Below are 26,678 nucleotides of genomic sequence, written 5' to 3'. Positions count from 1 at the left end.
TGACAGAATCCCTGCAGTGCCGCTGGGGAGTCCCAACCTTCCCAACCCTGACCTGCGGTGGGCAGCAGGAGACCCTGATGACCAGCCCTCCTAACGAGCCACATGTCCAGGATACAGAGAGGGATCCCCTTCCTGCGCCCTGGCCCCAAAAGCCCAGACATAGCTCAGAGCCTGTGGGGTCTTTGCAGATGTGGAGAGGAGGGGAAACAGTGGAGGGGCCAGAAGGGGGGTGTTGGGGCTTTTGATTGACCTTTAAAAGGTCAGCATTTCCTTCTGCTCCGGGTCACGGAGGGAGCGGCTGGCAGCAGCTGGCCTGTGGACGTGGTCCCCCACAATGGGCTCTGGCCCAGCCCAGCCGCCCGGCTGCCAGCTGCTGCAGGCCAGACACTGAGTCAGCAGCTTGCCATCAGCGCACCACGCATCGTGCCCACAGAGCTGTCCACACACAGGGCAGGTCCCCCTCCGGGCCTCTCAAGCCCGAAGCCCAGGGGCCCCGCCAGCCTCCTCTCCCATGGGGTGCGGGTCCCCCAGCTCTGCTCCGGGTTCAAGGCCTGGGACTCAGCACTGCCTCTCTCTTGCAGGTCGGTTCCCTTCTTCATAAAGTCTGATGACACCTAGCCCATGATCGGTGGTGACGCGGGGTTGAGGATGCAGGGTGCAGGGGCGTTCCTGCAGATTCAGGCTCCTGGGCCGCACCTCAGCCCTGCCCCCATTCCCGGGGAGGAGCTCGTGGGGCCGGCTAAGCAGAGCCTCCATTAACAATGCCGGGCATGGGCGGTCATCCTATGAGCCTGCTTCCTCCCACCCCCTCAGGGGCTGCCTGGCCCCCAAGAAGCTACTGCAGTCGTGGAAAGAGTGTTCAGTCAGGGGTCTGGCTCAGGCTGACCACAGGCACCCAGAACCCTCAGGGCCTTTCCAAGTCTCTTAGCCTCAGTTTCTTCATCTGCAAAATGGGGTTGACAATTGTGCCTCCCTGTGCAAAGGGGCCTGTGTGGAAGGAGCTCAGACATTCACAGATATTCACAAAGACGCACTTTGCAAGTTCTGCATCGTGACACAAAGGCTGGCCAGGCCCAGGTCACTCGCGCCCGGAGTGGTGTCGGAATGTGGGCCTGATACTCTGCCTAGCTGTCAGGCTGTGTCCGCGCGTGCTCAGCCTCAGGCTGCCCTGGGGTCAGCCTGCTGGAGAGTCCAGCCCTGGGACTGCAGTCTCCGCCAGTTCTGGACCCCAGCACCCTGCCTGTGCTGAGCGTGTGACAGGGTCTCTGCAGGGCCTCTCCCGGCACCCAGGCCAGTGGCCGGTGTCTGGCCTCTACCCCGTCCCAGCAGCCCCGCGGGTCACGCGGGAGTCCTGTCTGCACCGTCGCAGAGGTCCCTGAGTGCTGGCACGGGTGTTGCCACCAGCCTGGGGAGTCTGTCGTGTTCTCCTGCCTGGGACGCACCAGACAGCCTGGCTCTCAGACGGTTTACGCAAGAGTGTGGACACGCTGGCTTGCTCTTCCCTGAACCCCAAGGAGGGCAATGGGTCCACTTTAAACACAACTACATGAGACCCTCTGAGGATGAAGCAAGTGAGAGCTCTGAGGGGGGAGACGTTCCATCCCAGAGTGGGGATGGCGGAAGGCTGCGTGGAGGGGCTTCCAGATGGGACCCTGGAGGATCGGAAGGCTGCAGAAACTGAAGAGAGGGCGTGACTTCGGGTGGGCCGTGGTGGAGCGGAGCAGAGGTCTCCAGGGGATCAAAGGCGGCCAGGTGGGCTTCCGCCGGAGAGGAGCGCTCTGTGGACACAGGATGCACGGTCCAGATCCGGGAAACCGACACACAGGTCACCTTGGGGCCGGACACGCTGGAGCCAAGGCTGGGAAGAAAACGGTCCTGGCTGGACAGGCAGGATCCTGCCTGGACACCAGCCTGTTGACTTGGAGCAAGTCTTTCCCTTTCTGGCCTCAGTTTACCTCTTACTGACTCCATGGACATGAGTTTGGGTAAACTCCGGCAGTTCGTGATGGACAGGGAGGCCTGGCGTGCTGCAGTCCATGGGGTAACAAAGAGTCGGACACGACTGAGCGACAGAACTGAACTGAAAATGCCGCTAAGGGCCTTGCGGTGTTGGATCTGGAACCCCACCGCAACGCAGGTGGAGCCCACAGATCCCCCCGCGAAGTGGCCTCACTTCCGCGTCTGGCTCGGTACCCCGAGGGCCCTCTCGTCTCAGGAGCAACAGCATCTGCATCCGCGGGGATGCCTGCTCCGCTCCCAGTGTTAGGCCGGACACGCCCCACCGTTGCTGTGGCAACCGCGTTCCCCTGCGGCACGCAAAGCCCGGAACTCGGCCGAGGGGGGTTGCCAAGGCAACCAGACAGCACCTCCAATGGGCTGGCCTCCAGTGAGCAGGGCCTCCAGTGGGGCGGGGTCTCGAGGGCCTGGACCGTAAGAACAGCAGATGCTCTGTGGTCCTCGCGGGGCAGAGGGCTTGGGTAGACGAGGGCTGGATTAAGACAGTGCAGCAGTTCAAATTCCACGTGTCCTCTCAAACTCCTCCAGGGCTCCCACCTAGCTCCACAGCCGCACATCCCACCAGCCGCCCCTACTGTGGCTTCTTTTCAGGCAACTTGCCTTTTGACTCCATCATTCATTCATTCATTGTCTCTGGTTTCTGCAGATTTGGTCTTCTTTTTCCTATTTGGGATCATACTGATTCCTCACTAAGCACTTCTATCTACAGTTCTGGAAAAGTCTAAGCCAGTACTTCTGCAAATATTGTTTCAATACTCTATTCCTCCTTCTGAAATTTCAGGAATCCTTCTCAAGCACAGGTCACAGGCTCCACCTAGCTCCCTGCTTCCACAGCCTCACTACCGACTCTTGGCTTTTCTGCTGAGCCATGACTTCACCTAGATTTTGGTTACTCACCAGGCAGGAGCCCCGGCCCAACCCTTTTCTTCCCAACTTTGCTCAGAAGACACGTAGGTTCAGGCCCCACGGATGACCCGTGTTGGACAGTCGTTTTACTGACCTTCCATCCTGCCCACAGAGCCCCTTCAGCTGGACCCCTCATCCACCTGAGGGGACTCACCTGGGCCCCTCTGCACCTGCCCAGTTGCTGCCCACCCATTACCATCCCCGCCCGCTGTAGCAGTTCACCTTGGGGTAGCCACCACCACAGTTTGCAGTTCCCTTTTGGTTTGTGACACCTGGGTTTTTTTCCTCTTTGCAAGGACTTGGTTTGTGTATTTTGAATTTTGTGATTTCTTTTTTTCTACAACATTCTTATGAGGCTAAACCATTTAAAATGACTATTTTTCATGATCAAAAATAGTTGAGCATCAGCAATTTTATATAACTTAATGTAGTATTTGGATGGACTGGGGTTTTTCTATGTTTTTCAGCCTTATGGAAGTCTACAGCTTTGATAAGATTTTTAAAACTTAAACAATTTAATGTAGTATTTATTAGTATTGCAAATGGCACCCAAAAAAGTGAAAAATGAAAATGGGTCTTAATGTCTACTCTTAGGTAGTGCCATTGACCTACAAAAATGTACCTGAATATGATGACAGCATTCAAACTACACATACAGGAATATATATATGAACGTGTCCTTGTCTTCCCTCCCCAACAGTAGCCTCCGCCATGGCAAACACTGCTAACACTTTCTTATGATTGGTGGGGTATATTATGCACACTCTCCTGTGCTCCTTTTAAATAATTTAGCAAACATCTTGCTGATCTTTCCGCTTCAGCGCATGACTTTTAAGACTCATTCTTTTCAGTAGCATCAGAGAAATCTCTCCTGTTCACCCTGATGCGTTTAGCCATGGCCATGGGTGAACCCCTTGCTTATCTTGTTTCTTGGGGGAAATTTTCATATGTAGATACCATAGGCAAAATTCTAGCCATGGGATTACTGAATCAAGGAGAGGAGCACCTTAAATGCAGACACATTCAGGGAAATTACACAGCTGGTGCCAACCACAGCCACAGCGCAGAGGGCTCATCTCCCCAGCCCCTCACCACACAAGTGTCACCCAGCGTTTACGTTTGGGACAGTGCACCAGGTCAGAAAAGTATCGCACTGTTTTGACCTGCATTTCTTTGAGTATGACTCCCTTCGCTTATTGAACGATTTTCTTTCTGTAGCGTCCCTTCATCCCTCATAGTTCCTGGCCATTTCTCTGGGGGTTACTTACAATTTTTGCTTTTAGTTTGTAAAACCTTTTTACTCCTTTAGGAAGTTCCTTTCATTGTCAAATGTTTTGAAATATTTTTCCAGGGTGGGGTTGGTCTCTTGGCTTTGTTTATGATGTTTGGGCCATGTAGATGTTTGTTTTTTCAAATTATTGTTTTTATTAGTTGATGCCTAATTTTTATACAGTCCTTCTGTCTTCTTTGGCGCAGTCAGTGTATGTATCCTGATTTCTGCATACTGAGATGCTGAGTGCATCCATTCACACTGCATTCTAGTCTCCTACAATGCCATTGTTACAGATAAATGTTTACCTCGTTGGAAATTTATCTTGATGTTGTGTCAAGAGGGATCCAATTTTATATATTTCCCATATTATCCTGCACCAGTTATAAAAATCATCTATTTTCTTCAAGTTTTTTGAAATGATGCCCTTATCATAAACTTTTGATCTATTTCCTTTAATACTGTCATCTTTTTAATTATTAGAATTTCATGATATATCTTAATGTCTAATGTCTTAATGTCTAATGTCAAATCCTCTTCACTCTTTTTCTTTCTAACAAACTTCCTCACTAGTCTTTCATGTTTGCTTTTTATTTAGCTTGAGATGGCAACAGATGTGCAGTTTTAATTTAGGAAAACTGACCTGCCCTCTTCGCACAGTAGGCAGTGCAGCAGTCTCATAATTTATGGAAAACTGGACCTTAAACAATATAATTCTTCCTTTCCAAGAGTATACAATGCTTTTCCATTAATCGATCTCTTTTCATGGATTTTCAAAGTTTTCCTATATACTTTCTTTATAAACAAGAAGTCTGCACATTTCCTGTTATTTCCAGGCATTTTACCTTCCTTAGTACTGTTGTGATTGGATTCCTCCATTATAAGCTCTAACTGGTTATGGTTTGTTTTTAAGGAAACTTGTTTTCTTGGTGATAATTTTTCATACCATCCCATTAACATACTGTTTCCCATAACTTTTCACTCATCCCTGAAATTTTCTTGGTAGAGAATTACATCATCTGCAAATATTGATAATTTCGTTTCTTCTTTTGCTTCAACGTTTTAACCTTTTTTCCTCCTTTATAATTGCATTGGCTGATAGTTCTGAATAAACCAGAGACAACCGTGCGCGTCCCTCTTAAATGGCAATGCTCTTGCTGCTTCACCATCACAGCTACTGTTTGTACTGGGCTTGCTACGTGCCCAGCCCCGGACCCAGCCCTGCACACACGAATCCTCACCACTGCCTTTTGAGGTTGGCACTGTTCTTATCCCACCTGCAGGAGAGGAGACAGACACAGGTGCTGGTGAACTTGCCTGGAGTCACACAGCTGATGAAGGATGAAGCCAGACACTAATCCTGGCTAGACTCTTATCCTCCAAGACCCTGAAGGGCTGCTTTTCCTCAAGTGAAAGAAGAAGGCATCTTTTCCCCAAAGGGTGTAATTACTTGCTTTTTAACCAAAAAGTGAGTGGCCCTTTGGTCAAAAGCCTTTCAACATTTACTAAAATAATCCTATTTCTTTTTATCCTTTGACTTACTAGAATGGTAGGTTATACTGACGGAGTCTTAATACTGAACCATCCTTGCATTCCAGAAAATGTAGTCAAGGTATAGGATCATTTTACTGTTATTTAGATTGCAAGCTGAGTGTGGCTCCCAGTCTCTGAGGGTGGCCTCCTTTCCACAATGCAATGAGGTGAAAGCAAGGAGATTTGTTCTGCTGTGGACATTTCTGATACATGGGTCTGATCATTTCAAAACCTGTCTGCAGGAAGGAAGAAGAGCAGCAACCTTCAGCCAGAAACAGGCAGACTCCTTGATCTTTATTCTGAACCTGTCAAATTTACCTGGTGCAGCCAAATGAATAAATATTTTAAAAAGAAATATTCAGATCTGAAGGAAATGAAAACATTGCTCATCCAAATTTTGTGAGACCCAGCTAAGGCAGTGCTGTAGAAGGAATTCTGTGGCTTTAGAAAGGTCAAAAATTTAGAAGGTTTACAAAGTTATGGTTTAAAGGTTCAAAGCAGTAGATATAAGAATATTCTAAAATCTCAGTGAAATGGATTAATTCCTAGAAACATGCCAGATTTAGCTCAAGAAATAGAGCACTTGACCAGAGGGATAAGTATGAAACAGAACGATAAAAGATTCACTTCCTTGGGGCCCACATAGTTCTGCTGTTTCCACCAAAAATTTGGAAGAACAATAATTCCTCTTTTATGCAGGTAGTTCCAGAAAACAGAGGCTCTCTGGGGCTTTGGAGGGTAGGGTGGTTGTATGTGGCTGAGCCCTCGCCACTTTCAAGGCCCAGGCCCCACGGACGCTGCACGTGGAGGTGAAGCATTTCCCTTACACGCCGGGTGAGGATTAAATGGTTAACCGAGCAAACCCTTGGGGTAGCGCCTGGCACCTGCTGGACCCGCAGAGGCTTGGCCCTGGGGATGAAGGGTGCAGGCGCCAGGGGCTGCGTGGGCAGGGGCGGCATGACGTCACCGCAGTTCCGGTGGGTGAGCTGGCCGGAGGCTTTGTCAAAACTGCCCAGCGGTGGGGCTGCGGATGGAGGTCGGTGGCACGCAGAGATGCCAGCCGTCCCTGGTGACCTGCTTTCCGGCTGGGGCGCTGACGAAGGCTGGGGTTTGCCGGTGCGGACCGAGGGCCGGCAGTGACTTGGTCTCAGAGAGCTGAGCTGGAGAAACAGGGTGTGGGGACCGGGGCGTGGGGGCGAGAGGATGGTGGGGGTCTCCCCCGGAGGCATGCCGGGAGGAGAGGCGGCAGGTCCGCTGGCCGGCCGGTTGCATCATCCCCGCGCTGAGGGCTGTCTGCGATGCTCTGGCCAAATGCCAGGCGCGATCGAAAAACCCACCTGTTACACCTCGGAGTCCCTGTCCCTACACCCCTTACACCCCCACGCCCCCTCCCCAAACGAGGAGTCCACCCGAGTTTGTCTCTCTGCGTCGACGCGTTTGTGTTGTCGGCATCGCGGGTGGGGCAGGTGGGGATTTAGTGGTTTCACGCGAAAGGGCTCCGAGCTGGGGAGGGCCAGGCGCGCTGGGTACGCGGGCAAATGCAGGTGGGTGGTCGCGGGGACTCGGGGTTGCCCCGTGAGCTGGGGTTGCGCTAGAGGAGAGGGCGGTGCGTCCCGGCTGCGCTGCCGGGCCCCCACCTCCCCACCAGGGCACCGCCCGTCAGCGGTGATGTCACACCCAGGCCCCAGCCCCCTCCGGTCCCAGCCCCCTCCGGCCCCGCGGCGGCCGCGACGCCCGTCCCTCTCCCCGCGCGACAAACCAGCTGGCGGCTGGGGCTCGGGCGCCGCGCGCAGCCAACCAGCGCGGCGGGAGGGGCGCGGGGCGGGCCGGCCGGGGGCCCGCAGCCGTCACGCGGTGCCGCCGTCAGAGCGCCCAGCGCAGCCGGGGAGCAGCAGCCGCTCTGCGCTCGCTCGGGACCCGCGCCCCTGCCGATGCTCATGCCGCGCCGCCGCCGTCAGTGACGCCGGAGAGGTAGGGCCGCGGCTCGCCGGGCCTCCGGGGCCGCATCCCGCACCTGCGTCCAGCGCGGCCCGGGCGGGGAGCTCGCGCCCGGAGCCCTTGGCGCGGCCCCTTCACTTCCCCAGACCCTCCCCCGTCCCTGCGGAGAACAATGGGGCAGATTCAGGGGTGTCCGCCCTTCTTGCGCAGCGAGGCACAGCCCTCTGGAGAGGCCCTTTGGTTGCGGCCCCGGCTGCAGGGGGACGCTGGTCTGGCGCAGGCGGGGTCGCTGCGGGGAGGACGCAGGCAGCTGGCACCATCTCGATAAACCCTCCCCGTTTCCGTGATCTTCCACTCGCCCGGGCTGGAGCCGACACCCGGGATGCAGCCCGGACTGGGGCTGCACCGGCGGGGGAGGGGAGGGATGGAGCAAAGGAGAGAAAGGCGGAAGGGGCACCCGGGAGGGGGCGCGGCTGGCGCGGCCCGGCCGGAGGGGAGGGTGTCCCCGGCGGCGGGGCGCAGGCAGGGGCCCTGGTCCCCGGGGTGGGGGAGGGCGGATGCTGGAGTCGAGAGCAAAACGGGCGGGCAGGCGGCGGGGGCTGCGGTGGGAGGGCTGGCTGCCGGCTTGGTGCGTGCCGCCGGGACTGCCCAGCGCCCAGCCCAGGTCGCGTCCTTCTCCCAAGAGACCCCTTCTCCCTTCCAGAAAGCCCCACGGTTTGGGAGGGCCCGCCTGCGGACACGGCTTGCATCCACGCCGGCGGCGCCCCAGTAACAGGTGTGGCCCGGCGGCAGGAGGGGAGGGGGCTGCGGGGCCGCGACGTCTCGGCTGGAGGCGCTCTCCGGGCGCCGGGGCTCGGGTGACAGGGGCGCCGCCGCGCAGCCCCTTTGGCTTGTCCTTTAAGCCTTCTCCCGCCCTAGTTCTCTCGCAAACCAAGCAGGCATCTCTCGCGCTTGGGGAGGGGCCGGGACAGCATCCCGGCGGGGAGGGAGGGTCCGCTGTCTGCCCAGCGCTGGGTGAGCGGGGGGACAGGGGGCCGCAGGGCGGGGAGGGGGAGGGAAGGACGGAATGCCGAGTCATGGGGCCCGCCGGGCGCGGGCGCGAAGCGCGCCCGCGCTCCCGGGGATGGGGGCTCTCCTGCCGAGACCCGCGGACCCCGCCCCAGGCGGCCGCCCCTTCCGGGGATGTCAGCGTTGCTGGGGTAGAAGCCCGTTAGGGCAAAGCGCTGGCTGGCCCCGGCGGCTGCGGGGAGGCCCGTGCGCGCAGGGCCGTCTGCGTCCTAACCCGGGGGAGTGGGCGCGACGCCCCGCGCGCTTCTGCAGCACCGCCGCCTCCGCCCCCGCCCCGCCCCCAGCTCTCGGGCTGTAAGGGGGGCCTTTCCCGGAACGCGTGCCCATCCCCCTGAGCGAGCCGCTGGGGTCTGGAGTGGGGGCGGGGGCCGTACCTGCGGCGGCCATTTTGCAGGTGTGGTTGGCCACCCGCCCCTGCTGAGGCCGCGGGGCGCGGGGGTCGGGAGTGAGGCGGGGGCGGCGCCTGCAGCGTCGGCAGTGTAGGGTGGAGGATGCTGCGGGCCGGGTCAGGTCTCAGGTCTGCACTCGACTGCGGTCAAGTCTCAGGAACCTTCTGGGGCTGACCGTTGCAAAGAGGCCACTGACTGGGAGCCGGAGAGGGAGTTTCCTGGGCTGTGAAGGCTGCTGAGGGGGCCGGGTCCCCACCAAGGCGGGGACTCGGAGTTCATCCCGTGCTGGGCCTGGAGCTGAGGGTGGCGGAGGGCTGTCCGCGGGGTGTGGTCCACAGGGAGACAGAGCGTCCGGTGTGGAGTCAGGGTCCTGAGGAGGGCTTGCGGGTGCCCGCCACGGGCGCTGCCCCTCCTGCGTGTCCTCCCTTCCGCCCACCCCCGCTGGAGTGGCCCACAGACTGCCCTCCTGCGTCCTCCTGAGGGCCGGCCACACACAGCCAGGTGCTCAGCCAAGCTGGGAATCACACCGGGCAGAAGGGCCCCAGCCACCAACCTTGGCCGCCTTCAGCCCCTGGGTGTCACCGCTGCTGACCCAGGGCTGACCGCATCCTTTGGAAGCAGAGCAGGGAAGTGGGCCCTGCAGAGGTGGGATGGGCTTGGGGGAGGGACCAGGAATGGGGGACAGACCTGTGTGGGAGGTGGAGATGGGGGTGCCCAGCCTCAGGAGCAGGCCCCTTCAGCTCAAACAGGCCAGCCGAGGTGGGTGAGCAGGGCGCGGGTCCTGCTGTCAGGGCACCGGGAACCCCACCCTGGCCTTTAGGACTGACTGACCAGTCCTTCAGGCCTGAGAGCCTTCCCAGCCTGGAAGGGCCTGGGCCGCCTCCCCTGGGAAGGAGAGCGACTGGCTGGGGTCTCCCCGGGGCCCAGCCCCAGGTGCTCCCCAGGGGGCTCTCCACTCAATATTCTTAGCCCAAAGGCCTGGCTCCCCACCCCCACCCGATGTGCCCCCTGCACCGTCTCCCCGCCCGCAACCAGGTGCCGCTCCAGGACCTCTGAGGGCCAGGCCCTCCTCCAAGCTCTCCGCGTGGCTGAGGTGCCCAGGGACACGGGCAGGCCGCTGGGCCTGTCCCCTTCGCTGATGGGACCCTTCCCACCTGGCATCACCCGCAGATGCAGCCCAGGATGGGGGGCGGCGAGATGGCAGATGGGGTGGCAGGCAGGCGCGTGCGTCCTGCTCCACCTGCTCTGGCAGGTTTGCGTTTTAACTCCAGAGCACCGCCAGGACCCTGGCTTCTGGTCCAGGGTTGACCCCAGGCTCCCCCAGCACCCCCGGCCTAGAGCCTCAGGGCCTCGGTGAAGGGGTCGCCGTGTTGGAGACACTGGAGCGGGGAGGGCACACTCAAGGTCAGCGGTCAGCGGAGACGGAGCCTCCTGAGCCCTCTGCGTTTCCCCAGGCCCCTGCGGGCTTTGGCTCCCGACCCACACCACCCGAGCTGGCTCCCCACCCTTGCCGGGCCCCCTGGCAGCCTCGTAGGTGCCACCGGACGCAGCGGGACACACCGTCCGCTTCTCTCTATCCCTGGGATTTACTCTCCTAATCCCGGCTCAGCTCTGGGCGTGGAGCCCCGCCCCGCCCCGCCCCGCCCCGCCCCGCCGCCTCACGCCCCCCCTCACGCCCCGCCCCCGACCCGCCTCACGCCCCGCCCCGCCGCCTCAGGCCTCCCCCTCACGCCCCGCCCCCACGGGGCGCCGGTGGGCGGGGCGGCACCCCTGCTGCTCCACGCCTGTCAGGGCTCCTGGGGGGCTGGCGGGGAAGAGGGGCCGGACGCCAGGACGTCAGACGCCAGGACGTCACTCCGCTCCCCATCGCTCTTGGGCAGACTGGAGGGCTACCCGGAGACACACTCACAGTCATTTTCACACGGTCACACACACACACACTCTCTCTCTTCCACACATACACTCTCACACTCACCTTCTCTCACACAAACACCCCCTCACACACATACTCAGACATAGACACAGACACAGTCTCACACTCACACACACACACATACTTTCTTCCACACACCCACGTTCTCTCTCACACAAACACCCCCTCACATATACACACCCCCTCACACACGCACACTCTCACGCTCACATTCTCTCACACAAACACCCCCTCACACACAGACACACACACAGACACACAGTCTCACACTCACACACACACACATACTTTCTTCCACACACCCACATTCTCTCTCACACAAACACCCCCTCACATATACACACCCCCTCACACACGCACACTCTTCCACACTCACATTCTCTCTCACACATACACAGTCACATACACACACACTCCCCCACACATACAGTCTCTCTGACAGAAACACCCCCTCATGCGTACACATTCACACACACACTCACACACCCCCTCTCACACACACTCTGACACAAACCCTTCACACATACACACTTGTGTGCCCACACACACACCCTCTCTTACACATAGTCTGACACACACCCCCACTCACACACATACTCTGGCACACACACCCCACACTCACACTCTCTCGCACACTCATACATACAAATCCTCTCACACACACACACTCACACACACACACACACTCACACGCATCCTCACATACACACGCAGACTGTAGTCCTTACCCGGCTTGTGCCTCCTTGGTCCTCTTTCTCCCCAGGAGCCTCCACACCCACACCGGCTCCCCCCACTGCCCCGCTCCCGGGCTCCAGCCCCCTAAAGCCTGTGGTAAGCACCAGGAGGGCCACCCCAGCCCCTGTGAGTAGGTCACATGGACCAGGGAGGAGGACGTGAGCGCGGATGGGGCGCGGACTGCACCCCCGCGTGCCCCCTCGTCCTGTGCTCCCAACGCCCAGACAGGCAGGCAGCGTGGCCCCCATTTTCCAGATTTGGAGGCTGAGGCTCCTGGGAAGGCTGGTGACCTGTCACAGAGGACCTGGGACACCACCCCATCTGCCTCTGACTCCAAAGACGGGGCTCTTTTAGTGCCACCTGCCCCGAGCCAGCGCGGAGCCTCACCAGCAGCTGGGCCAGGTGCTGCAGCCAGAGGATCCGTTTCCTGTGGGCCCGGGGCAGCGGCCACCGCTCTGTGGGTGGTGGGGGTGGTCTGTGTGTCTGGCCAGCCTGAGGTCCTGAGACGCTGCTCCAGGATGGGGGGGGGTGGGGCATCACCCAGGCCCAGCCCCCTGCAGCCCCCCGCCCCGCCCAGCCCTTGTCCTGTCCTGGGAGGGGGTGATGATGCGCAGGGTGTCAGGAGTCCTGTGCCCTCCTCCAGTCCCAGCCCTGCCAGTAACGCTCAGGGGGCCTCAGCTCCCTTCTCCATCTGTCATTAGCTCAAACCAGGAGGGCGAGGGGCAGGGCTTGACCATTGAGGCCCAAGATCTGTGGGTCAGTGGGGGCCATGCTTCTGGGGGCCCGTTCGGCTGGAGCACAGGGTTTCTCAGCAGCTCGTCCACCTGCTTCTGGGGCCAGGGCTGTACCCTGGCCAAGGCCCTGCTGCCCAGGAAGGCGGCAGCTCCAGGCTGAGCGGTGATGTGGGGCCAGGCCCACAACGGGGCAGAGCTCAGCTCTCCCTAGTTACTGAATGCATTTCCTTTGTCCTCTCCCTCCCCCAGCTTCTCAGTCACTCCCTCTCTTCTGCTGAGTGCCCTCTTTCCTGGCATCCTCGCCCCAGAAACCGCCTCCTTCCTGCTGTTCTCTGCATCCCCTGGGCTGGAGTCTCTATTTGATGGGCCCCAGAGTGGCTGCTTTCTTGGCTTCCTGTATTGCTTTTGCTGGAGCACATCCTTGTGTGACTTCCTGAAAAGGGCGGTGAGTCCTTGGCTGCCTGAGAGCGTCTTTGCTCTGTCCTCACACTGGGTTGCTGCTCCATCTGGGGCCCTTCTTGTCAGTAACTCATGCTTTGTCATCGTCACCTGCATCCAGTCACTCAAGAGAAGTCTTTGTCAGCAACTTGACTTCCCTCCCTGGATCTCTTCGCATCCTCTCTTCATCTGTGGATTCCTGACCAGCCACGTGGATGGGTTCGGTGTGGGTTTTTGTGTTTATTGGTGTTCAGTGGGGCCTTTCAGTGGAAGACAGGCTTTATTCTTCTGTCTGTTCACATTTCTCCCCTTTCGTTTTTTCTGTTTTCTTCCTTGAATTCATGCATTGGTCTTCGGTGTTCTGGTATTTTCTCTCATTCTGTCTCTGTGTTTTATGTCCTATTTTCTGGGCAGTTTTTGGACTTCATTTTGGAGTTCTCTGGGGGAATTTTGTGTTTAAGCATTCACAGTGTTTATCACTAACAGCACCATCTTCCTTGTCTCTGTGTGCTCCCATTTCATAGAATCCTATTCTTGTTTTGAAAATGCAGTGTCTTCTCAAAACATTATGAGTAAGTTTAGAGAGGTTTTTTGTTTGTTTAGTTGTTTTCTCTTTCTCACAGGGCCTATTTTCTGCTGGTTTATTTTATGCTGAAGCTGTTATTCCCCTCATGCATGTGAAAGGCCTTGGTCCATTCACGTTAGGGGCCCTGTTGGGGAGTGGATGTGTCCGACCGTCTTGCGGGGGGAGTGGGGGTGCCGCTAGCAGGTTTGCTTTAGGTGAAGGGGAGGCAGCTGCGAGCCAGGCTGTGCCCCCAGTGCCAGAATCTGGAGTGCTGCACCCCCACAGAGGGCCTCGTGCTTCCTGGGTATTTGCTCCTGTTTCTGCAGAGGAGAGCCCGCCACTGTCGCCCCAGGTGTTGGCGGCCAGGGCCTCTGTGGGTGGGGGCAGGGAGGGGGGTGAGGGTCTCCCCACTGCTGTGCCGCAGAGGCCCACACCCCTAATCCTCATGGGGGGAGAAGGGGAGCTTGTCCCAGCCGCCCTGCAGACGGGCCCACAGAGGCGGTCAGGGCTCCGTCCCCAGCGCTGACACGCTGGGGCTTCACGCCGAGGCCTCAGCATCAGTCGGTTGGACGCCTGACCTGGGGCATCCCCACCACCCTGAATTCGGCGTCAGCATTCTCGGAGCTCCGTTGTTTCCCCTGCTCTCAGCAGTGTGCCAGGGCGTGAGGCTCTGTGGGCTGACCTCCCTGTGCACATTTGTCTACTCCCCTCTGAATCGAGTTGTCGGATTCCCCAGGACACTTCATCCACTTTCACGTCTGGACAGCGCTCCTGTGTGACTGAGCGGTCTCCGTCCGGGGACAATTAGGGGTCTCTGTTCCCTCCCTCCCGCCTCCTGGGCTCGTGCACAACATCTCCAGTTGCGCAGCTGCTGCCCACAGGGTCTGCAGCCTTACTAGAAATCGCCCTGTTGTTCTGAAAGTGGTTGAACCAACAAACTTTTCCCCCATGATCCCTAAGTTCCTATTGTTCTATCCTCACAACAGCTGGGGTTGCAGACGTTTTAATGTTGACCTGATAGGTGTGGTTTTAAGCAACACTTTCTTAATTACTGTTGTGGTTGAGTATCTTGTCCTGTAAGGCAAGATAAGTATCTTGCCTGTTCATTTCTTTTTGCCCATTTTTTCCTTTTGTGTCTCTTTTCTTTGACTTTGTCTGTTCTCTGCATGTTCTGCTCATGAGTCCTTGATGATCGTGTGGCTGGGTGGGTGGACTTCTCCTCTCCTTTTAATGGTATCATGATGCCTGGACTTTTTCCTTTTGGCATCTTCCATGGGCTTAGAGATCCTTCTTAAAGGCGAGCAGGGAGAGAACGCTTTTTGTTTTCTTCCGAAACTGTGTTATTCACGTTTAGATCTTCAGTCCACGTGGAATCTGTTCGGGTATAAAAGGGGATCTCATTGTGTGTTTTTCCGTATGACTGGCCCGTTGTCTTAGTCTGTCCAGGCTGCGATAACAGAACAGCAGCACAGACTGGGGGCTTACAAACCGCAGAATCTACTTGCTCACAGTTCTGAGGCTGGGAGTCCAGGATCAGGGCACCAGCGCAGTCAGGGTGCAGCCTGGCCAGGTTCTGGGGAGAGCCCTCTTCTGGGCTGCAGATGGCTGACTCTGTCTTCACAGGGCTGAGAGCAGAGACAGGAAGCAAGTCCCCTTGGAACTTTCTAAGGTCACGAGGTTCCCAAGTACCCTGCCTCCTAATGCTGTCACCCTGGAGGGTAGGGTTTCGACACAGGACTTTTGGGGGACACAGGCATTCAGTCCATGACACCAGTTTTCTCAGCGCTCCTTTCTCTTCTCATCAGCCTGCAAAGCCTCCTTTATCTGATGTTAGAAGGCTGTGCGTGCAGGTCTGTTTCTGGTGTCCCTTCTGTTACAGTTGTGATGATGGACTTGTCCCAACCACCTTGTGTTAATTACTTCAGTTTTATATTAAGTCTTGTTATCAGTGGAACCTGTTGCTCTCTACCTTCTGCGTTTCTTCAAGCTTGTTATTGGTATTTGTAGTATCTTACTATTTAGAAATTCTTAGAAGCAATCTGTCCAGTTTCATACATACACAAAAACTCACCTGATTTTGTTTGAAGTTACATCTGAATGTTTTGATTCATTTGGGTGAAAAGAACATATTTTCAAGATATTGAAATTTCTTTTTTATGAACAGATTATAGTTCTTCACTTATTTAGATTTTCTATACTTTTGGATGTATCCTTTGTTACATTTATTCCCATAAACATACTTTGTACTTTTGGTTTTTCTTTAAATGATACCTTAAAAAATACTTTTTAAACTCTATCTCTAGTGCATACCAGCATGATTGGTTCCTAGCAATTTTGCTGACCCTCCCCACTAATTCAAATAATTTTTCTATGGATCCTCTTGATTTCTGTGTAGATAAGCAGATGGTCTGCATATAATGACAGTTTGTTTTATTCTGTTCTAGCCCATCTTTTGCCACTGTTATTCTGTCTTCCTGCCTTATCACTCTGGCAAGAACCTCTGCTACAATGTTAAACAAAAGTGGCGATAGTAGGTATCCTGAACTTGTTCCTGAATTTAAAGAAAATGTCCCCAATATTTCAGGGTTAAGTATGGTATTTGGATAGATTTTTAGTAGATATGTATTATGAGATTGGCTTCCCCAGTGGCTCAGTGGTAAAGAACCCACTTGCCAATACAGGAGACCCAAGTTCAATCCCTGGGTCAGGAAGATCCCCTGGAGGAGGGCATGTCAACCCACTCCAGTATTCATGCCTGGAGAATCCCTTGGACAGAGGAGCCTGGTGGGCTACAGTCCATGGGGTCGCATAGTCAAACACAACTGAAGCGACTTAGCACTCACGCGTTATAGGATTCAAGTTTTCTTTTATCTTCACACTGCCAAGAGTTTTATCATAAATGGGTTTTGAAAATTATTGAGTGCTTCTTCAGTATCTATGGAGAACTTCACTTGACCTATTTTTCCTTTTAAGCTGACATGTGGTGAATTTTATTAATAGCTATCCTAATGTTAAGCCATTATAGCACCATACTGGTATTCCTGAAATAAACCTATCACATTATCCTTTTTATTTTCTGTTTGACTTTCTTGCTAGATTTTGAACTTTTGTATCTTATGTTTGTCAGGGACATTGGTCTAAATCTTAATTTCTCAAATTTTCTTTATCTGATTTGATACCAAGGTCATTTTAGCTTCAGTGAATGAGTTTGAGATATAATCTTTCTCCTTCTGTTTCCCTCTTTTTTTCTTATTCTCTTACATAGTTTGTATAAGATTGGAAATATCTGGGTTTTTTGCTATGTATATGGCATGTTTTTTGCTATGTATTAGGGAGAACTCCCTTATAAAAGTATCTGAGTCTTCTGATTTTCTTTTGGTGGTTAGAATTTTAAACTATTGAATCTGTTTCTTTAATGGTTATAGGAAAATTCAAGTTCCTACTGAATTTTTCTCCTAGTTATAGATCATCTTCTCCTGCATCTTGGTGTGTGTAGTCATCTCCTGCAACTTGGCACATGTGTAGTCATTTTTAAAATTGAATTTGAGCCATTTCTACATTGTGGAGCATCTGAGTTATGCTTTCTTCTATGAAGAATGTTGGCTTTGTTTTGTTAGGGAGTTAAATTGTTTGAAGAATTATTTGATCCTTCAAGGCCTGATTTTCAGCTTTTCTAGAATTACTTTAGGGTAGATGTCACTCCAGGGATAGTTAAGCCCACAATAAACTTGATTTATTTGGAGTCTACTGAGTGGCTGGGAATCTGGGATGGCGGGATCAAAAGAATTGTATTCTGACTGGTGGAAGCACAGATGTCTGCTGACTTTGAGCTTTGGGAATTATTCAGTCTTCTTTGCCAGGACCACATAGGCATGGACTAAGTTGTCTACAAGTTTCCCTTGTGGCTTAGCGGTAATAAATCTGCTTGCCAATGCAGGAGATGTAGGTTCAATCCCTGGGTTGGAAAGATCCCCTGGAGAAGGAAATGGCAACCCTTTCCTGGGAAATCCCATGGACAGAGCAGCCTGGCAGGCTACGGTCCATGGGTCGCAAAGAGTCATGAGCGACTCAGCAAAGGACTGAGCAACTAAACAAGAACAGTAGTAAGACAAGTGAATCCGTAGCGGATTTCTGGAGCTCTGTTACCAAGTAATGCTTTCCTTTCCAGACTCTGAGCCACCCATTCCAGCTGCTGCCACCTACCCAAACTCTGACCTTCATCTCCTCAACTCATAAAAGTTGCCGAGCTGTTCAAGTGCCCGCTGCCAGCGCCTGAGGTCTATAAATTGCCTCCGGGCAGATCTGGCAATGGTAGGGCTCATCCCATGTGTTTCCATGCTCTCGGTGCCCTTCTGCCACGTCTAAAAGCAGTTATTTGCATCTGCTTTGTCCAGTTTGCTAGTCATTTACAGTGGGAGGTTGAGCATGCTCCTGATAACTCCTTCATGGCTGGGTGTGGAGGTGCTGTCAGTTTTGCTGGTAGTATCTTCATGATCATTTACGACTGAGTTTATTTGTAACTCTGCAGTGGTTTTTTTCTTTTGTGTGTTTGTTATTTGGATGTTGGGACTTCCCTGGTGGTTCACTGGCTAAGACTTGACGCTTCCACTGCAGGAGGCGTGGGTTTGATTCCTGTTCGGTAAACTAAGATCTGGCATGTCTTGTGTCATGGCCAGAAACATTTTTTAAAAATAAGTTTATTTTTAAAAATTTCTAAACATATGGATTTTTAATGATCGTTCATTGATTTTTTTATTTACTTGTATTCAAATTACATGATCCATTTGATACAGTCTGCATGGTAAAATATTGTAAATGTTCCCTATGTTTTAGAAAAGAATGTGTTTCTCTAATTTTTGGGCAAGATAGAGCACATGTGTTCATTAGTTCATGATTGTTACGTTGTTCAAATCATCTCCATCCTTGTTAATTATGTGTCTGCTTGGTCTGTCAGTTAGTGAGAGGTGCATCAAACCTCCTGCCATGATGAATTAGTGAATTGTTCCGTGTGGCATGGCCCCTAACCTTGGTTTTCTGGTTTCATCATTTTGTGTCTTTGGGACCATTCTGGGTAATTTTTTTCCTGACATTTTCCAGTTCATTAATTCCCTGTTCAGCTCCATTTAATTTGCTGATTAATGTCAGCTAAACTTTAAAATTTAAAGGATTATATTTTTTAAAGTTCTGCATGGTTTGCCCCCATATTTTACTGCATTCTTTTCCATCCCTGCTTGTTTCTGTTGATTTAAGTGCACTCACTTTGTAATCCGAATCTGACCACTGCAGCATCTGAGGTTCTTGAGGGTCTAATTCCGGTTTTCTTTACATTTTCCCCCTGACTCCCTTGGTGAGTTTCATCTCGGGTGTTGGGCGGTGTGTCACCATGAGCACGCATTTACCTGATCTTCATCTCTGGGAATATTGGGGAGCCTAGGCGAGGAAGCTCTTCTCAAGGGAGGTTTGTGTCTGCTTTTGTGTGATACTTTGGGTGCAAACACCTGAGGCTACTCTGAGCCAATGTCTCAACCTTGGGCTTCCCTGACCACATGGGCTTTGTGAATTTTAGACCCAAACCTGTGTGAGGTCAGGTCTGTGGCCTCAGATTCTCAGAAGCACTGGCTTTCTCACCACGAGGAGCTGAGGGCCGTTCAGACCAGTTCCCACGTCCCTTTGATGGCCAGTGGCTTTCCCCGGCTTCTAGAGGATCCAGATTTTTGTGACATTTGGTTCCACTTCTGACTGCCTGTCTTTGAGATCACGCCTCCCATCCCCCACTCAGCAGGTGAAACCCACTTCTCTGCATTTCTGGTGTAGTTTCCTCCTGGGTGAGCTGGTGGGATGGGCTCCCCACTTTTGTTTCAGCTCCTTTCCTTTTTTCCCTTTTCCAGAATTCCCTTCTTTTATTCTGATGCTTGTTATATATCCTAGATTTCATGGTGAGTTCTAATGGGAGGATATCTCATCCATCGTACTGCCAGAAATGGATGTCTTTCATTCACCTTTTCCCCCATCAGTTTTGAAATAATAATCTTAATGAGCAAAACAGATTTTTGTTTTCATGCACACGGCACTTCAACTGAGGTGAGCTAGCTTTCTGTCTCTCCCACTTTCCCTGAATCACTTGATAATTATTTTTAAAATAATTTTTAGGTTAAATATGAACATCATTTAGAAGAGTCAAATATAGCAACAAGATTCATTTAGAAAATCAGCAGTTTTCACTCTATGCCCAACCACTTTCAACTCCTTTTAGCTGTTTTGTTGTTACTGTTGCTATTTAGCTCTGTATTGCTAAATAATGTTCTTATTCCGCTCATTTTTGGCCTGTTTTAGAAGTTACATAAATAGAATTTAGTGTTTGCTTTGTCATTTCTAATTTATCTTCTCTCCCTCCTGAAATGCCAGTGAAATAACTATTGTTGTTCAGTCACTAAGTCGTGTCTGACTCTTTGTGACCCCATGGACTGTGGCACGCAAGGCTCGCCTGTCCTCCACCATCTCCTGAGTTTGCCCAGCTTCGTGTCCATCGAGTTGTTGGTGCAATCTAACTATTGCATCCTCTGCCACCCGCTTCCCCTTTTGCCTTCAATCTTTCCCAGCATCAGAGTCTTTCCCGATGAGTCAGTTCCTCTCATCAGGTGCTGAAACATTGGAGCTTTAGCTTCAGCATCAGTCCTTCCAATGAATATTCAAGGTTGATTTCTTTTAGGATTGATTGGTTTGATTTCCTTGCAGTCCAAGGGACTCTCAAGGGTCTTCTCCAACACCACAATTCAAAAGCATCAATTCTTCGGTGCTCACGCTTCTTTATGGTTGGTTCAGTTCTCACATCTGTACACGACTACTGGAAAAAAACATAGCTTTGGCTACATGGAATTTTGTCAGCAAAGGGATGTCTTTGCTTTTTAATAGGCCATCTAGAGGTAAACTAGGAAGAACTATGGACAGAGGTTAGCAACATTGTACAGGAGGCAGTGACCAAAACCATCCCAAAGAAAAAGAAATGTAACAATGCAAAATGCTATCTGAGGAGGCCTTACAAATAGTTGAGAAAAGAAGAGAAGCAAATGCAAAGGAGAAAAGGGAAAGATATATCCAACTGAATGCAGAGTTCCAGAGAACAGCAAGGAAAGATAAGAAAGCCTTCTTAAGTGAACAATGCAAAAAAATTAAAAAAAAAAATTTGAGGAAAACAATAGAATGGGAAAAACTAGAGACCTCTTCAAGAAAATTGGAAATGCCAAGGGAACATTTCATGCAAAGACAGGCACAATGAAGGACAGAAATGGCAAAGACCTAACAGAAGCAGAAGAGATTAAGAAGAGGCGGCAAGAATACACAGAAGAACTGTACAAAAAAGATCTTAATGACCTGAATAACCACAATGGTGTGGTCACTCACCTAGAGTCAGACATCCTAGAGTGTGAGTCAAGTGGACCTTAGGAAGCATTGGTACAAACAAAGCGAGGGAGGTGATGGAACTCCAGCTGAGCTATTTCAAATCCTAAAACATGATGCTGTGAAAGTGCTGCACTCAGAATGCCAGCATATTTGGAAAACTCAGCAGTGGCCACAGGACTGGAAAAGGTCAGTTTTCATTCCAATCCCCAAAAAAGGCAATGCCAAAGAATATTCAAACTACTGTACAATTGTGCTCATTTCATATGCTAGCAAGGTAATGCTCAAAATCCTTCGAGCTAGGCTTCAACAGTTCTTGAACTGAGAACTTCCAGATGTACAAGCTGGATTTAGAAAAGGCAGAGGAAGTAGAGATCAAATTAACAACATCTGATGGTTCATAGAAAAAGCAAGGGAATTTTAGGAAAACATCTATTTCTGTTTTATTGACTACACTAAAGCCTTTGACTGTGTGGATCACAACAAATTGTAAAATTCTTAAAGAGTTGGGAATACCAGACCACCTTACCTGCCTCCTGAGAAACCTGTATGCAGGTCAAGAAGCAGCAATTAGAACCCACCATGGAACAAGGGGCTGGTTCTCAATTGGGAAAGGAATACGTCAAGGCTGTATATTGTCACCTTGTTTATTTAATTTCTAAGCAGAGTACATCATAGGAAATGCCAGGCTGAATGAATCACAAACTGAAATCAAGATTGCCAGGAGAAGCATCAACAACCTCAGATATGCAGATGACACTACCCTTATGGCAGAAAGTGAAGAGGAACTAAAGAGCCTCTTGGTGAAGCTGGAAGAGGAGAGTGAAAAAGCTGGCTTAAAACTCAGCATTCAAGAAACTAAGATCATGGCATCCAGTCCCATCACTTAATAGCAAATAGATGGAGGAAACATGGAAACAGTGACAGATTTTATTCTCTTGGGCTCCAAAACCACTGAGGATGGTGACTGCAGCCATGAAATTAAAAGAAGCTTGCTCCTTGAAAGAAAAGCTGTGACCAACTTAGACAGCACATTAAAAAGTAGAGACCAAAAAAAAAAAAAAAAAGTGGAGACATTACTTTGCTGACAAAGGTCCGTCTAGTCAAAACTATGGTTTTTCCAATAGTCATGTATGGGTGTGAGAGCTGGACCATAAAGAAGGTTGAGTGCTGAAGAATTGATGCTTCCTAATCGTGATGCTGGACAAGACTCTTGACAGTCCCTTGGACAGCAAAGAGATCAAACCAGTCAATCCTAAAGGAAATCAAACTTGAATATTCATTGGAAGGCTTGTTGCTGATGCTGAAGCTCCAGTACTTTGGCCACCTGATGTGAAGAAATGGCTCATTGGAAAAGACCCTGATGCTGGGAAAGATTGAAGGCAGGAGGAGAAGGGGACGACAGAGGAGGAGAAGGGGACGACAGAGGATGAGATGGTTGGATGGTATCACCCACTGAATGGACATGAGTTGGAGCAAGCTCCGGAAAGCGGTGGAGGACAGGCCAGCCTGGTGCATGGCAGCCCGCGGGCCTCATGGAGTTGGACACAGGTTAGCACTGAACAACAGCGACAGCCCCAGCTGTGTTTGTGTCCTGCTTTCACAGGCTCTGCCTTCCAGGGTTTTCAGATCAGCTCCCCGCGTGGTTGCTGAGGCCCCTTCTCCCAGGGGACCCGAACTCTGACCTCTGTCTCCTTGGCACCTGAGACCATGGGAGAATTCTCTTTGATTTCCAGAGGCTTTCTGCCTGAGTGTCAAACTTCCGCCTTTCCTGCCTTTGGAGTTTGGCAAATGTCTTAAGGGGAGGACTGACTATTTGTTCCATTTAAGTCTCTGCTTCTTTCTCCTGGGATCTTGGCCTCTTAAGTGTTGTTTTTCTCAACCAAAAAGCTCTGCAGGTTCTCCATCCCTCAGCAACGGCTCTCTGCGTGGGAAGACTCTGGACTCCCAGCCTCGTGCCTGTGACCAGAATGCAAAGCACTGGGGGAGAATGTGCTGGGGAAGTCGTCCCCTGCCTCGGAGCAGCCCCATCCCTGGAATCTCCGCCTGCCAGTCCGCATGGCTTCCGTAGCTCTTAGATTCCTTCAAGCAGATTTAAAAACCGTGTGCAGCTCCTCCCATTGTGAACGCCGGGATGGGCGAGGAGAGGAGGGCACAAGCGTCTTCCGCCAGCGCCAGCGTTCCCCCACCTGGACACACAAGCCCTCCTTTGTTTTTCCTGTTTGGTATCAGTGCACGATCTCCCCCCAGGGCCATGAGCAGTCTCCTGTGTGTTCTTGTAAATGCTTTCCCAGACTAAGATCTAGCTCTTCTCTCTTTAGCCAGTTGTCCAATACCAAGCTTATCCCATCCTTCAACACTGCTTTATCACCGCTGGATCTGGGTTTGTCTGTTTGTGTGTATCTGTGGCCCAGCTTCCTGTTTTCCACTTTCCTCCGTTCTCACATCACCACTAGACTTTGGGAGCTACTGCAGCATTAGAGTAAATACAATAGCTGGTAGGGTGTGCTCCCCTCTTTCTTCTTCTTTTTCAAAACTCTCTTCCAAACTCTTGCCAAACTTCACTGAAAATCCTGTTGGACTATCTTGCTTATTGGAATTGCACTGAATGAATATAGCTAAATCTGGGAGAACTGAACATTTTGCAATGTCAAATTGCATAACTATTTTCTTTGTTTCTAATTATCACCTGTTTCAGGACTTGGGATGACGTATTCACAGGACCCAGCCTTTACGTTTAAGGCATGGGGCCTGTTGCTGAAGGTGCATTAGAATCCTCATCCTAGTTTGCATTCTTACTAGGAATTCACCACATTGTTCTACTCTTCCCACTCCAGCCAGAATGTCCTAAGACTTTTCTCAGTTTCAAAAGTGCAAAGATTTTCCCGCATAAGGCAACATGCATTCTCAGAGAGGTACGCCCTCCAGTCTATGCTGGATGGCCATTCATGGATGTAAGAAGGTGAAAGAGTGTTGAAAACACATCTGTGGTGTGTGGATGGAGGCCCGAAGGTGGCTGGAAGGGACTGCGGGGTGGAGCTGCCGTGGGCCCAGCCCCGAATTCCGCCCCTACCGCTTGGGCTTTCGCTCGTGTCCTGAGCTTTTGGCCTTGGTTGTTGGCAGGCCTGGTACTTTCTCGTCTCCTTGTAGCCCTGGATGAGCTTTGTCACCTGAGAGGACAGTCCTGCTCCTGTCCAGCCTGCTCTGGGGAGTCCTGGGGCGCCGAGGAGCTGGCCCTGGGAGTTTGCAGGATGGACCCCAGCCCTGCCCATGCCATCCCCTGTCTGTAGGGAGAGGGGCAGCTGGGTCTCTCAGCCCCTCCTGCCCTTGGTCCTGGGTCTGTGCACAGAGGCACCCCCCCCATCCTGGAAGGGGGTCTTTTGGTCAGACTGTCCAGAGGGTCATGATTACAGGGGAGGCTGAAGCAGATCTTTTCAGAAGTGGAGGTGTCATGGACCCTCAGTGTGGGAGGGTCTCAAAGAGACCCCAGGCCTCTGCTCTACTTGGATGCCTCTGGTGACAGGAGGCTCAGGACTTAACGGGCATCGAGTTCATTTCAGACAGTAGTACGGGAGCCCCGGCAACTGAACGACTGAACAACAATGATGAGGAGGAGCCCCCAGAACTCCGGGCTACCTGTTTCCTGGATCTCCTGGCCGTTGCCATGACCAGCAGCTCGCTGTCCCTAGCCTGCCCCCTCCCCTTTCCCGGGAGCCCCTCCTCAGCCCTGAGTCTCCATGGGGGAGCAGCAATAGCATCGGCCACTGCCCTGCAGCCCTGGGGAAGGAAAAGCTTCTTCTTACTAGAAATTTTTACCAGCTTTCTATTTCATTCCTTCCATATGCTGGGCCTTGTGCTAAGTGATTTATCTACATTTTGTTTTAATAATGCATGAAAAATCGTGCAAGGTAACTAGATATTACTCCTTTTTTTTCCCACTAGGGAAGCTGTTCCCCATTTGGCCTATTCCTAGTAACTTGGCCACGGCCTCTCCTTGCAGCCCTGGGGAAGTCACTCTCCCTGGAGGTCTGGGACCCCAGAGCCGCAACCTCCTCAACCCGATCATGGTGCAGATGGGTAAACCGAGGCCCAGGGGCTGATTCACACAGCTGAGATAAAGGCAGGACTGGGACTGGCCCCGCCCCCAGGCCTGCACGAATGGCTGTGATGTGATTCCACCCTGGGCGTGGCCTCAGGACTCAACCCAGGATCTACGCGGGTTAGGACAGGCAGCATTCTGCAGATGTCTGTCCTGTTGGTTAGGGCAGTCTACCCCACCCTTTTGGTTGGCTGAGTAAATCGCACCCTTTCCTACTGGCTTGGAGATCACACCAAGTTGTGGCCGCCAGCAGGAGCCCAGGGGAGGGTGTGCATGAACACCCTGCTGTGAATGCCCTTGGCATGTTGGTGACTTAAAGGTCCGGCCACGTGGGGGTCGTGTTTTCCCTTGCAGAGAGCCCAGTTGGTCACTGCCCCTGTCGCAGGCGAGGATGCGTGTGCTGGGTCTCATGAGAGCTGGTGGCTGGACTCGGGCTCCGGGGAGGAGTCACAGGGAGGCTCCCGGCTGGGCTGAGCCCCCTAGGACCGGCCCCCTGTGGTGCCTGATGGCCCGGGGCTGCCTGACCCTCTTCCTTCTGTGCTGCTGATGCTGCCTGGGAGCAGCTCCGGGCACTAGCCTCCCTCGGGGGCTCCCAGCACGGGGGTACTGTCGGGGCTTGAGGAGGAGGAGGACATGAAACAGCTCTGCAGAGGCCGAGGCTCAGGGCACACTTGGTTCCCGTGGATCTTGCCTTCCTGCCAGGTGGGGTTGAGGCTCTGTGTGCCCAGTGTCACGGGTTGACCCTGTGCCAGTGACTGGGCTGCTGTCCACAGGGACACTAGGCCCTGTGTGCCGCTGCTTTGGAACCGGGAGTGACACCTCACCACACCTCGCACTGCCTGGCCTTTCAGGGCCCCGGGCCGCTCCCCCTGGACATACTCCACCCTGACCATGGCCCGTGGGGGAGTGGGCCACAGCCTGCCATACTGGACAGAGCTCACTTGTCCTTGCTGGGTCTCCAGGGCCCCCTGGGAGGGGGAGGGACAGGAGAAAGCAGGTGCCCTATGCGCCAGGTCCTGCCTGCCCCCGGGTTCCCCTCCTGGGAGTCCGGGGGCCACCCTCCTAAATGGGAAGGATGGGGCATCAGGTGGGACCCTCTGCCACATAGAGGCCTTGCTTCTGCCTGAGTCCCCACCTCTTCAGCCTGGAAACCAAGCCCCTCTTGCCTGCCCTCATCTGAGTCTCGGGTGCTGCTCCATCCACTCACCTCCTGTGTGGGGCTTCCAGCCCAGGGAGGTCAGTCCTGTCAAGCTGGCACAGACCTAGCTCGGAGGCTGTCTGGGGCCTGCGTCCCCAGCAGGACTGCTTGCTCCGTGTGAGTGTCACCCGCAAGTGGATGTGACAGCCAGCTTCACCTTCACACCTGGGGGTGCTGACACTGGCTGCTTCCCCTCCCTCCTTCCTCAGGCATGGGCCCCAAGCCGGGTCTCACTGTGGGCCTCCAAGCCTCAGTTTCTTTTCTGGCTTTTCTCTTCTGTTTGTTCCCAAAATATCACCGAAGTAGCACATTGCGGACATGGCATCGAGGTCCATCGGGGCTGGGAGGGTCTCCGTGAGAAGCAGCCCCGCCGTGCCCCCGAGCCCAGAGTCCCGGTGTCCTGGTTTGTCTGCTCCATTTAGCTACCCCCGGGACAGTCAGCTTGTCCGCACCGTCGC

At 53.1% G+C, this 26,678-nt stretch overlaps 1 protein-coding gene across 1 annotated transcript in view; it reads left to right on the top strand.

The window, feature by feature from the left end:
- Window positions 1-7,590: 7,590 nt before the first annotated feature.
- The window catches only part of KIF1A (kinesin family member 1A), an 86,099-nt gene continuing 67,011 nt past the window's right edge, over window positions 7,591-26,678 (top strand). The window contains exon 1 of the mRNA XM_065917196.1: window positions 7,591-7,696. The gene's annotated coding sequence lies outside the window, so the exon portion shown is untranslated. The remainder of the gene's footprint in view (window positions 7,697-26,678) is intronic.

Source organism: Muntiacus reevesi, chromosome 1 (assembly GCF_963930625.1).
Source record: "Muntiacus reevesi chromosome 1, mMunRee1.1, whole genome shotgun sequence".
Taxonomy (NCBI): Eukaryota; Metazoa; Chordata; class Mammalia; order Artiodactyla; family Cervidae; genus Muntiacus; species Muntiacus reevesi.
Note: the sequence above shows the minus strand (reverse complement) of the source record. Positions and strands in the feature narration are given on the sequence as shown.